Source organism: Mustela erminea, chromosome 1 (assembly GCF_009829155.1).
Source record: "Mustela erminea isolate mMusErm1 chromosome 1, mMusErm1.Pri, whole genome shotgun sequence".
NCBI lineage: Eukaryota > Metazoa > Chordata > Mammalia > Carnivora > Mustelidae > Mustela > Mustela erminea.
In genome coordinates this window covers 179,592,257-179,604,744 of record NC_045614.1, presented here as the reverse complement: position 1 = coordinate 179,604,744, position 12,488 = coordinate 179,592,257, and the positions used below count along the sequence as shown (strand labels likewise).

At 35.7% G+C, this 12,488-nt stretch overlaps 1 protein-coding gene across 2 annotated transcripts in view; it reads left to right on the top strand.

Moving 5' to 3' along the window:
* Positions 1 to 12,227, top strand: part of CSNKA2IP (casein kinase 2 subunit alpha' interacting protein) — a 196,805-nt gene extending 184,578 nt beyond the window's left edge. Inside the window, exon 6 of one of the 2 annotated variants that reach the window (XR_004287719.1) lies at positions 12,205 to 12,227. The gene's annotated coding sequence lies outside the window, so the exon portion shown is untranslated. Of the gene's footprint in view, positions 1 to 10,581; positions 10,605 to 12,204 lie in introns of those variants that run through there. The other variant, XR_004287724.1, reaches the window with a different exon arrangement.
* Positions 12,228 to 12,488: the final 261 nt, after the last annotated feature.

Below are 12,488 nucleotides of genomic sequence, written 5' to 3'. Positions count from 1 at the left end.
ACAAATTACTTATATTATACCTTAAAATTAATAGTAATGCATCATATCGTGTCAATACTTTGAATAATGCCGTTATATTAGCTGGAATTTGGAAACTGTAATTACCCATTAGATTTTTCAATAAATTGAAGCAGATTCAGATTATTTTCCCCAGTTATTTCCTGCAGAGGTGACAGGGACTTTGGTAGTTTTATGAACAGGTTTCTTTCTTATCTCCAGCATTTAATTTTCACCTATCATGCTTTGCTTTTAAGAACCTTAAATCTGCTCTTATTCTGAAAATAAATATTTCCAGATACTTTTCCAAGATTTGGTGTACCAAATTTTATTAAAATGTGGTTTTAATAAATAATATCTGTTGACAAATATCTAAAGGATTTTTAGTTCACGAAGTTTAAAATTTTTTAAAAAATATTTTATTTATTTATTTGGCAGAGAGAGTGAGAGAGAGAACAAGAGGCAGAATGGCAGACAGAGGGAGAGGGAAAACAGACTCCCCACTGAGCAGAGAGCCAGATGCTGGACTCAATCCCAGGACTCTGGGATCATGACCTGAGTCAAAGGCAGACAACTGGGACACCTGGGTGGCTCAGTTGGTTAAGCAGCTGCCTTCAGCTCAGGTCATGATCCCAGCGTCCTGGGATCGAGTCCCACATCGGGCTCCTTGCTCCGCAGGGAGCCTGCTTCTCCCTCTGACTCTGCCTTCCACTCTGTCTGCCTGTGCTCGCTCCCGCTCGCTCTCTCTCTGACAAATAAATAAATAAAATCTTTAAAAAAAAAAAAAAAAAAAAAAAAAGGCAGACAACTTAGCTGACTGAGACACCAAGGGGCCCCAGGCCACACAGTTTTATCTTTTTAAAAAAATAACCTATTATTTTGAAACTTTACATAATTTCAAATGGGAAATTGAATTTTAACATTTGTACATTGAAAGATACCTTAAGAATTATGTTCATCCAAATATTTTATTGCATTCATGGCAGAAATATTATTGGTCTATATAAAGACTCATCAAAGAATTCTTTAATATTATAACTTAAGAAAAACATTGTTGTTGTTCTTGGTTTTTTTTTTTTTTTCTTATTTCTTGGGTTAGATTTTCTTCATTAGTTTTTCTATAGCAATTCATTTGTTTTTATCCTGTGGACATTGTGAATCATATATTTCCTTCTGTCAGTGGTAACTGGCAAGCTCAAAGCCAAATTTGTATTCTGCCATATAGAATCTATTCTCAGAATGAAACCATGTCTATCCCTCTATCTATCATCTATCTATCTAGATATCTATCTATCATCTATCTATTATTTATCTATCATCAATCTATTATCTATCAGCATCTATTATCTATCATCTATTTATCTACATCTATCTATCATCTATCTTTTTAAAGTGTCCTAATCCTGGGGCAAAGGCAGAGTGTAACTTGGGATCAAAAACTAAATGCCTGGGGCACCTTGGTGGCTCAGTCTATTAAGTGTCTGCCTTTGGCTCAGGTAATGATCTCAGGGTTCTGGGATTGAGCCCTACATCTCTCTCTCTGCTCAGAGAGTCCGGGAGTCTGTTTTCCCTCAAAGTCTGCCGTGCTTGTGCTCTCTCATTCTGTCTCTCTCTCTCTCAAATAAATAAAAACAAAACAAAACAAAAAAACCCTAAACCTAAAACAAACTCAATGCCCACAGATTGAGGAGACAGACAAGTACAAACACAAACTGTATAAGAAAATGTAAAAAGAAAAGCTCTGGGAACTCAAGGGTACTTCCCTATCCAAAGACGTTCAAATTAAAAGTATATCAGTATACTATAATAGATTAGAACTCCAAATCAACCAACGAACGACATCCCTGACACAAATTCAAATTGTGGAAGCATATGATACTTTCTTCAAAATATGTGAAAACAGGGACACCTGGGTGGCTCAGTTGGTTAAGCAGCTGCCTTCGGCTCGGGTCATGATCCCAGCGTCCTGGGATCAAGTCCCACATCGGGCTCCTTGCTCAGCAGGGAGTCTGCTTCTCCCTCTGCCTCTGCCTGCCTGTGCTCACTTTTTCACTCTCCCTCTCTCTGACAAATAAATAAATAAAATCTTTAAAAAAAATGTGAAAACAAGTAAGCAAAGGCACTTTATATATGTTATTATAAATAAACATATAAGTGGATATGTAAGCAAAGTACAATAAGCAAAAAGTACAAATAAGCATAAGTACAATAAATAAACATATAAATGGATGGGTAATTCCATAATATCTCAAAATGCATTTTTCTTTCATTTAATTATTTCCTTTCCATTGCAGTTTCCACCACTCTAATTAAGGGTCCAAGAAGTATAAAATTATTGAATAAAATAATCTTCATTGTTCTATGTTTAGTCTCCATTTTATCTAATTCTTTCTGCACATTGCTGTCAATTTTTCATTTTTTAAAATTTAAATTAAATTTAAATTTAAATTCAAATTTAAATTTAAATTCAATTAATTAACATACAGTGTATTAGTTTCAGAGGTAGAGTTCAGTGATTCATCTTTCTTATATTACACCCAGTGTTCATTACATCACGTGCCCTCTATAATGTCTATCACCCAGTTACCAACCCACTCTCCAGCAATGCTGTTTGTTTCCTATGATTAAGAGCCTCTTATGGTTTGTCTCCCTCTCTGATTTTATCTTGTTGTATTTTTCCCTCCCTTCCCCATTCTCCTCCATTTTGTTTCTTAAATTCCACCTATAAGTAAAATCATATGATAATTGTCTTTCTGTGATTGACTTATTTTGCTTAGCATAATACCCTCTAGTTCCATCCACATTGTTGCAAATGGCAAGATTTCTTTTTTTTTTGATGGCTGAGTAATATTCGAGTGTATCTTCTTTATCCATTCATCAGTCAGTGGACATCGGGGTCTTTCCATAGCTGGCTATTGTGGACATTGCTGCTGTAAACATTGGGAGGTTGGTGCCCCTTCAGATCATGGCATTTATATCTATGTAGTCCATCTTTTCATTTTTTAAAAAAAATTCTTAGCCTCACATGTACAAAAAACAAACTTCTTTTTAAAAAAAATTCTTAGGCTCACATGTACAAAAAACAAACTTCTTGGCATTTATCTTACAATTTTGTTACTCCAGTGGTCTTCTGTGATACCATTTATTTTGTCTTACTTCTTTTTCTTTTTTATAAATTTAAATTCAAGTTGGTTAACATACAGTGTAGTATTGGTTTCAGGCTAAAATTTAGTGATTCATCACTTACATATAATGCCCAGTGGTCATCCCAACAAATGCCCTCCTTAATGCCTATCACCCATTTACCCCACCCTCACTCACCTCCCTCCAGCAACAGTGTTCTCTTAACTATAGAGTCTCTTATGGTTCGCCTCTTTTTTTTTTTCTTATCTTATTTTTCCTTCCCTTCTCCTATATTCATCTGATTCTTAAATTCCATATATGAGTGAAATCATGTATTTGTCTTTCTCTAACTTATTTTAATTTATCATAATACATTCTGTTTCCATCCATATCATTTCAAATGGCAAGAGTTCATTCTTTTTGACGACTGGGTAATATCCCATTGTATTTTTACACCATTGCTTCTTTATCCATTCATCTGTCAATGGAATTTTGGGCTCTTATATCCATGTTGTTTCAAATGGCAAGATTTCATATTGATGGATCTTTTAAAAAAAATCCATTCTAATACCATATGTCTTTTAATTGGACCATTTAGTCCATTTCCATTCAGAGGAATTATTGATAGGTATGAATTTAGTGCCAGTGTGTTACCTGTAAAGTCAATGTTCCTATAGATTGTCTCTGTTCCTTTCTAGTTTTTGTTGCTCTTTTTTCTCTTTCCTGCTCAAGAGGTCACCTTGAATATTTCTTACAGAGGTGTTTTAGTGTTCACAAGCTCCTTTAATTTTTGCTTGTCTTGGAAACTCTTGATCTCTCCTTCTATTCTGAATGACAGCCTTTATTCTTAGCTGCACATTTTTTCTGCTTAGCACATTGAGTATTTCATGTCCCGTCTTTTGGCCTGCCAAATTTCTGTGGACAGATTTTCTGCTAACCTTATGAGCCTACGCTTATAGGTTAAGGACCTTTTGTCTTCTGCTGCTTTCAGAATTCTCTCTTCATCTTTGTATTTTGCTAGTTTCACCATGGTATATCTTGATATTGATTTGTTTATGTTGGTTTTGAGGGGATTTCTCAGTAACTCTTGAACTGAATACCTGTTTCCTACCCCAGATTAAGGAAGTTCTCAGCTATAATTTTTTTTTAAGATTTTATTTATTTATTTGACAGACAGAGATTACAAGTAGGCAGAGAAGCAGGTAGAGAGAGAGGAAGGGAAGCAGGCTCCCTGCTGAGCAGAGAGCCTGATGTGGGACTCTATCTGAGAACCCTGAGATCATGATCTGAGCTGAATGCAGCGGCTTAACCCACTGAGCCACCCAGGCGCCCTCTCAGCTATAATTTATTCAATTAAATGTTCTGCCCTTTTTCCCCACTCTTCTTCTGGAACTCTTGTGATATGAATTTTATTGCACTTTATGGAATAGCCGAGTTCCCTAAGTCTCTATTCATGATTTAATAGTTTTCTTTCTCTCTTCTTTTCAGCTTAATTATATTCCATAAGTTTATTTTTTGTATCACCTACTCATTGCTTTGTTTCTTCTATCCTCATAGTGATTACATCCAGTTGGTTTTCTGTCTCAATTATAACATTTTTATTGCACCCAGACTAGTATTTAGGACTTTTATCTCTTCAGCAAGAGTTTCCCTTGTGTCTTTTCTGCATCTTTCAGCTCAGTTAGTATTCTTATGACTTGTTCTAAATTCTTGTTCAGATATATTCCTTATATCAGTTTTGAGCAAATCCCTGGCTGTGATTTCTTCTTTCGCTTTTTTTTGGGGGGGGAGAGAATTTCTCTGTCTTGTCATTATGTCTTGGTTTCTGTGTTTTGCATGTTATGCTAATGAGGGTAATAGTAATATTAAGAATGGGTCCTACATTGTCCAGGGCCTAGAGTTCTGGGAAGTGTTTCTGGTGTGTATTGTGTGCACTCTGCTGGTGTGTTTTGGTTGCTCTTTCTTGCCGAGTTCTTCCTTGCTTTCAGTGCGAGTGTTTGGAACTTTAAATAGGTGTGCTTTGATTTATTTGTTTAAGGTAAGCCTGATTAGAAAGAATAAAAAATTGTGATCCAAGAGAAGAGAAAAGGGAAAGGAACAAAAAAGCAAGCAAACAGACAAAGTAAAAACTATAAGCCTGATTCCGAAGTATAAATAAACAAAAAAATAAATAAATAAAATATAAGGGGGAAAAAAAAAAAGGAAATCCCTGTCCTATTTCTACCAGAACTGAAACTAACACTTTGGAACACTCTATGATCAATAGACTTGATAACATGGGGGGGCCTGTGTCATTCTTCTGAGGGAGAGGTGCACTGTGCTGGCTCATGGTTCGATTTGCTCTTATAAAGATGCCCCTGTGACACAGTGGGGTAGGGTTTGGTGTAAGTGACTCAAACTTCCACTGGAGGTACTGGGTTTCCCTCTGAACTCTTACCATGCTGTTGGGGAGAGTGAGGCGGGGGAGTGGGGTGGAGGTGGTCATGAAAGATGGTGTCACTCTGCCTTCTCATCCCATGAGAGGGGAAATAAGAGACACTATTGTTCAGAAGGTCCTCACAGAAAGTGAATAATCTCTGCTCCTGTATCCTAGGATTTTGGTCAGATCCCCACCCTCAACCTGCCTGTACCCAGACTATCAGGATCCCTGGCACCATAGTTCTCCTATGTTTTATCTCTGGTAAATGGCTGAGATTAAAAACTCCAAATCTTAAAGGACCTTGCAAAGCATGGACCCGCTCCCCTCCATAAGAGGGCTGCTGCTCTTGGCACCATTCTGTTCCAGAAAAGTGCTGCTCTTGGCACCATTCTGTTCCAGAAAAGTGTGTGTGGATGTCCAGAGTCTATGTTGAAGCACAGCATAAAGCTCCTACCGGGTTATTTGTCCTCTTCATGTGCCTCTGTGCCCTGCTGTTGAATGGCTGCTTGATGGCACCTAGTGGGTCTATTGTTCTTGGAGAGGCAATATACCCTCTTCCAAATGTGCTCCAGGAAGGGAAACAGTTCTCTTCCAATGCAAACCATGAGATCCCCACACCACAGCATCTTGCGTGAACCCTATGCACTTCTCTCTCTTCTGCTCACTCCCTCTCTCCTTAACCTCTCTCTGCTGAAAGGCTTCCCTCCCCTCTGCAGCACTGTGGCTTTTCTGTCTCCCAGTTAACATATCTGAACCCTGCATCCACCATGTTGTCTCCCTCCAATTGTGCAGATTGTTGCCTTAATCCTCAGATGATTTTCTAGTTGTTCAAATGATTTGCTATTGATCTAGGTGTGTTCAAGGGACGAGGAAAGCCCAGGGTGCCCCTACTACACGGCCATATTAACTCCTCCTCCTACCTCTTCCCTTTTTTAAACCCACATTGAATAATCACCAACTCTTTTCTGATTTTCTTTGAAATACATCCAGAATCAACTCTACCATTTGTTATTTGGACCATTGCAATAGCATCCTAACTGGTCTCTCTGCTTTCTACTTTACTCTCTTACAGTTTATTCCACAGCAACAGCTAGGAAAAGCCAGAGCAGTCAATTTTTCGATTTATTTTGAAAGGTAAAATAGTCACCTTATTCCAAATGCAGAAAATATAAAAAGGGCATGTAGTGAAAAACCGATCTTTCATTGATCTAGTTGCTACTCCCCTTCCCATTTGATATCATTCTTCTTATATCTTATGTATTATTCAAAATTTATTTTTTGAATTTATTGGCAAATGTAAATGTGAACTTTTGTGTATTTTTATTTATTTATTTTCACAATATGACACTAGTTAGCAATGAATATTTCTTATTTCTACATTTTCTTATTACTACACACAATTGTTTTTTTTTTTTTTTTTTGAAAGTTATTTAAAGCTTTATTTTATGATATAGAAATCAGACTGATCAGCCAGGGAACGAAACTGAAACAAAGTTAAAGTTATGCAAAGCTCTATTCTATGCCAAGCATTAGAAGTCATACTGACCGAACAGGGCTGTCTCTGTAGAGAAAAACCACCCCCAGCTTACAGCCTCAAGAATTGACTGACCGACTGGTCAGGGCCATCTCTGAAGAGAGAGACCCCTCCCAATCTTTTTTTTTTTTTTTTTTTTTTTTTTTCACTTTCCCTACTCTGTTCAGTTATGGGTGTCTCTCCAAACTGAGCATTGGTTCAGTCTTACACAGGGACACTAGGACTTTCTTTTTTTTTTTTTATTTTTATTTCCAGCATAACAGTATTCATTATTTTTGCACCACACACAATTGTACATTTCTTCTTCTCCACCTCTTCTTCCTCTCCTCCTCCTACTCCTCCTCTTCCTCTTCTTCTTCCTCCTCCTCCTCCTCCTTCTTCTTCTTCCTTTTGTAGATGCTTTATATTCAATTGCATGGTTGTAATATAATTTACATATCATCTCCCTTACTGATCTATATTTAGTATGCTCCATGTCTGTTATTCCAAATAATGCTGCTATCCTGCAGTATGTTTAGGAAAAAAAAAAAATCCTGATTGCTCTTTCAAAGGGTATTTTCATTTAAATTTTCCACGAATATGGTCAAATTGGTCTCCATGAGGTTTTATCAATTTATCTTTAGTAATGAATGAGGGTGGTCTATTTCCCACACACTCACAAATATAGTGTGTTATAAAATTTTTGGAATGTTGTTATGTGGTGCCTCACAGAGTGCCTGTAGATAGTAAGTGCTCAATAGTAATTTCTGTACTAAATTGACAAATACATCTGTTAGGATTGGCCTCATACAGGACAGGCTTTTTTGAATTATTAAGCCTTAATTTCTTCAGTATATTTCAATAAGTGGAGAGTACATGGGGAGTGTTTATAACAAAAAAAATATGTGGATTAATGAAGAAGACAATTATTTCAATTCCAGGTAGTTCTCATAATAGAAATATCCTAATTAGACTCAGGTTGATTTTTTTATTACCTGATTTTAAAGAGAACAAAATCAGATATATCTTTAACATTTTTATTCTGGCCAATAGTATTCACAAAAAGATTGTGGATGTGGGGACAGAAAGAACTAGCTTTGTTCTGAGCAAAGTAATTTATCAAGCAATAACAATTAATGTTTGTAAATGTGTATTAAATTCCACTAAGTTCTTTATAATTTTTATTTATGTATCTTTTCAATAATCCTATGATGTAGATTATATTGATAAATCCATCTTACAGTTATAGAAACTACCTCTTAGAGTGACTAAGTCACATAGCTTGCCACAAATACTAAAACTACACATATATTTCCTTCCTATTTCAGGAAAGCTAAAACATTCCAACTCTCATAATTTATTATTCAGCTGTTACAGTTGGTGCATTTTGTTTTTCTTCCTATGACACATGATATTTTATAAGATTTTGATTAAATGTCAGCTTTATTTGATAGAATATATACCCAATGGTTGCCTAGTTTCCATTTGGTAAATCTAAAGAGGAATACAGTTATCATAGGGCTAAACCTACCTTCATTTACATTACTTCAACAGGTAAAATAAATTGTGTGTTTTAAATTTCCTGTTTCATAAAAAGGAAAAATGATCTGGCAGGTGATATGGATTTATATTTCTTTTGTGTATGTGTGTGTTCACTGGGAGATAATTATATTTTCATTTGATCCTTTTCAATATAACTGTTCTTATCCTATAATATGCTATACTTTTCTATTATTTATTTTGTGGTAATTTAATATAAATTATTACTAGGTTTTATTCTGGGGAGATTCCCCAAACTTCAGGTTTCATATCTAGCAAAGGGACTGGTTTAATATGTAACTCACTCTTTTTTTTTTTTTTTAATGATCTTAAGTTTTTCTTTTCAAAGCTACAACATTTGACCAAAAAGGAATTGTAAGAACCAAATACTTCCACTGAACTTTAGAAATAATATGGACATATTTTGAAAAATATGTATCTTCATGATAATTTGTTACACGTTTTGAAGGTATATACTAGAAAACACAGGGTTTTTTTTTCTCCATGGATTGTTTAATCTCTTCATATCATTCATTTATAGATTTATTATGTAAGAATGAAAATTTTAAGGTAGTGACAAAATTCACCTGAATATCGCAAATAATAGAAACAAATATAATACTGAATACAACTGGACTACACAGAGAGAAACACATTAAGTATAAGTGTTTGATTTAAAAATTAACTCTAATCTTTCAAGATTTTTTCTACCCACTTGGATTATAGGATACAATCCATGCTTTTTTAAAAATGGGAACATTGGGGGCACCTGGGTGGCTCAGTGGGTTAAAGTCTCTGCCTTAGCCTCAGGTCATGATCCCAGGGTTCTGGGTTGGAGCCCTGCATTGGGCTCTCTGCTCAGCAGGGAGCCTACTTCTCCCCCTCTCTCTCTGCCTGCCTCTCTGCCTACTTGTGATCTCTGTCTGTCAAATAAATAGATAAAATCTTAAAAAAATGGGAACATTGCCTGTTACATTATAGTTGTAACCAAAGCCATTTCTGAAAAGCTATAGGTTCCAGTGTAAATCACACTTTCCCTCTGATCTTCTTCTTCTTATTATTGTTATTTTGAATATAGTTGATACAATGTTACATTAGTTTTAGGTGTATGACATAATGATTCCACAAGTCTATACATTATGCTATGCTTACTACAAGTGTAGCTACCATCAACCACTATAGAACACTATTAAAATACCATTGACTATATCCTCTATGCTGTGCTTTTTATTCTGTGACTTGTTCATGCCACAAGTGGAGATCTATATTTCTCAGTCCCTTTTACCTATTTTGTCCATCCCCTCTCCATGGCCATTCCTCAAAAAATTAAAAATAGAAATACCATATGATTCAGTAATTCCACTTCTGGATATTTGCCCAAAGAAAATGAAAACACTTACTCAAAAAGATACGTTGTTGTTGTTGTTATTATTATTATTATACATATTATATATATTATATTACATATAGTTATATATAATATTGTATATATGTAGATATATACAATGAGTTAAAAAAAAATTCAGTGCCATCTAGAAGGAAAAAGAAAAAAGAAAGAGTTCATAAAGCCAATCTGAAGCCTGAGAAGTCTACATGAAGTAAGGGAGGAGCCAGCACTCTTCTGGGTTCTAGACCTGTACGAAATGGAGGAAACTTCCTCCCAAAGAAGCTCTTTTCACTTTCTCTTCCCAAAGTGTAGTTCTGATTGCATTGGCACTTCCAATTTAGTTTTATGTTACCTGCTGAAAATAACAAGAAGCCACTGATATTTTGGCAAACTCAGGAGATATTTTTATGAATATTTATAAGACAATGTGATCAAACATTTTATAAAATTGTATGCTAGCATTAAAATTATTTTACAATATTAGTAATGCCTGACATTCCATAAGACTTTCAGATTCTGTAGGCATTTAGAATGGCAAGATTGATTTTCCATGGTATTCATAAACTCATTTGTGGTAAATTAATTCTGTTTTTATGGATGTAGTTAGTGTCATTCTTCAACAGAAGTCAAAACATCCTTATGCTATCATCATATGTGCTTCCGTGAATACTGATGCTGTTAACATTCTGGAGTTTTAGAGAAATCCTATATCTATGTCTTCATAGAAAAGGATGAATCTTCATATAAATTCAAGGTATCTGGTTATCCCTTATATATTGATTTCTTTTTTTTTTTTTTTTTAACTTAGCCCATGTAGGATCAGTCTCAGTGAATTTTAGGAAAGGGGTCACATAAAGAATGAATGCTCATATAGTAGAAGTAATATAAAAAATAAGCTAAATAAAAGAAAACTACATTTAATATTTTCAGAAAGCCCTGCAGCTTTCTCAAGTGTGGATTAAAATGATTACTAAACATAATTGCATTGAGGAGTTTCTGAGTGAATCTTTATCTCTTTTTTTTTTTTTGGAGGAGGGAGAGATAGACTCTCAAGCAGACACCACACCCAGTGTGTAGTCCAACACAGGGTTTGATCTCACAACCTTGAGATCATGACCTGAGCCAAAGTCAAGAGTGAGATGCTTAACTGACTAAGCCACCCAGGTTCGTTCTTTCTTTCTTTCTTTCTTTCTTTCTTTTCTTCCTTCCTTCCTTCTAATTCTTCTTCTTTTAATAAGAATATACTTTCAGGTCAGAACCAGTTTTGTGAGGCCTTAGCTGATATAGTTTTATGTGGTAGGCATTTCTGATGGAATGAATAAGGAATATAAAATGTCTCTTTCTCAAATTTTCCAAACCATTTGACCATGTTAATACCTTATTAGGACCCTCCCAATCTTGGAAGGGGTTCAGAACAGTGTGAGACTGTGAAGTTTCAACATCATTAGCTTCACAGTAAATCTGCCTCTGTATGTTGTTAGGAAGAACTTCCTTAGATCATTAGAAAAGGAGGCCCTTTTCCTAATTGACCACCAGAAAATAAAACCAACCTACACAACCACTGGCAGAAAGTATTCGAAATTGTTTCTCCAGATTTGCCAACCTGCTTACATTCATAGCTTTAAATCTTTAACAACTTTAACTACTTAAAGAGGAATATCTCATTGCCTAACTCGTGTCATACTGGGCTTTGGTTGGTGTCTCCTACAGAGATTAGGCAGTGAGTATTAGTGCTAGCCAGTTTTGGTAATGGTACATCTATGAGCTCTTGGCCCCAAAGCCACTTTTCTTCATGTGTTTACTGAGAAAGTGCTGGGATGGCTGGAGAAAGAAGCTGACAGACACCCATGGAGCTTGATAATTTTCTACCTGATTTCTAAGAGGCCCTTTGAGGTAGATGCCCTTTGGCAACATAGGCACACATATTCTCATAGATTGTGTCCAGTCTGAGATTTCTATCCACATATGTTTTCTTGACTTCCTTGTTACCAGTATTCTAATCCTGTTTATTCTAAGTCTCAGATCATCCAGCCAACCAGTTAATAACTGCCAATGAATCAATGTAGAACTCTACTTTTGACCATCTCTAATCGTTAAAATGGATAACAAAATGTCAATAAAACACCTGTTGAAACCAGGAACCGGGGCAGTGCTTGGTAAAAAATTTGCTGGAGGGTGATAACCACTGGGTTCCTGGTACACTTACTGCTGGCATCTATGATAGAGGAGCAAGAAAAGAGGAAGCACAACAGAAGAAAGACAGAGAAGACTTCTCCTGTAGGGTCCTCTACTCCCTTCTATTGATGACACTTAGCACTGTGTCAGCTTGCAAAGGAAAAATGTGTGCAGAGTCGACTTCCAGTTTCACAAAATAGAACAATGAAGTGTGTATGTAGAAGTAAGCAATTCACTGATACATGGCTCATCATTCTGCATAATACAATGGAATATCAATATTATTTTTTCAAGCCTAAATTGACTTTCTCTGTCAACTTAGAAATGAGAGAATT